Genomic DNA, 1,508 nt, shown 5'->3' on the forward strand with positions numbered 1-1,508 from the left:
AGAGAGAGAGAGAGAGAGAGGCGGGGGGAGAATAGAGTATTATTAGTCACACACCAAAAGCTCATGTTAGGAACTTAATCTAAAATCTAGTTTGTTTGCTTTGTTGGTTGATTGTTGTTGTTAAATAGTGAGACACTTTATAGGGTGGGTAGTAAATATGTTTTAAATTATTAAATTAAACTATTTAAAAAGTGGACAAGAGTCAGAGAAGAGGCTTCATGGGTGCAAGTCCTTACAGATAAATCTGATGATATAACTCCTATCTTAGAGACCAACAGATAGGAGAGAACCAACTCCTGAAAGTTCTTCCATGACTTCCACAGGCAAAATATGGCATGATAGAAAACACACATGCACGTGCAATAATAATTATTTTGATAATTGAAATTGTACAAAATATAACATGTATAAAAATTGTAAATATTTTCTCTTGTATTTTAGCTTTTTGCTAAATTGTATTAAGGAAGTAAAGTTTCAAAGGTTGCATAGATAAAGCATTTTATCCTAAGCATTTTAACTTAAGCATAAGACAAAAGGCCTTAACCATGAGTCTTCTTTTTATCCCCAGAATCTGACCATCAACCCTGAGGTCTGCATGCATATTTTCCTACTGGGAGAATTGATCCAGGGTTGGAAACTTTAATTTATGGGATTTGACAGCATAGAGCCTCATACCTGTGCCATTCCGGAGGCAACAGCCCTCACTCTGGTAGAAAGACACTAGCCCCGCAGGACTGGACAGTCATACACCAAACGAGCAGCTGTTCAGCACACTGGCTTCCAAGGCTCATATTAGCCCAATGCTAATCCCTGTATATTTGCAAATTGTTATGATCATTGCTCAGAAATGGCATCAGTTGCAGCTGCAGCAATTCTGAAAATATTTCAGACGAGATGTCTGGAACAACAACACAGAAATTATGATCATCTGACACCCATCACTGCTGTTCCTTTGATTGCACAAGACAAACACTGAGCGGGATGAAGGAGACTAAGAACAACAAGAACCTTGGTGACTCAGGAAACATTTGTTCTCTGCTTCTCAACATCCCAATTTCCTACTGTCTTCTTCTTGCCCTTTTCAAATATGAAAATAGATGGAAAATGCCGTGCATTCAACTTCTCAATTATATGGTATGCCTTAAAACAGAACCAACAGAAATCTTTCTCTAAATAGCCTTCTTTTATGTGATGTGATCCTGTCACTAAATATTATGCTGGTTGCAATTTTGAGTAGTAACACAGTTACATCATTTTTTTCCTCCTTATTCTTCCCATTGCTTTGTCACTTTGACTTGACCACATTGTTTTCTCCATACTAAAATAACAAAGATTGACGGTACTCTGGACCTCTTTCCAGGGCTGTAGTTTTCTCTCCAATCTCTTACTCCACACAGAGTTCTGAAACTTTTCTCTCTTAAAGGTTACTGTAGTAAGTGATGGCTCTGAATTCTCTATAGATAATTCAGAAAAAAAAATCATTACTTTTCACTGTACTTTAAATTATT

Source organism: Mastomys coucha, unplaced genomic scaffold, assembly GCF_008632895.1.
Source record: "Mastomys coucha isolate ucsf_1 unplaced genomic scaffold, UCSF_Mcou_1 pScaffold18, whole genome shotgun sequence".
Lineage (NCBI taxonomy): Eukaryota > Metazoa > Chordata > Mammalia > Rodentia > Muridae > Mastomys > Mastomys coucha.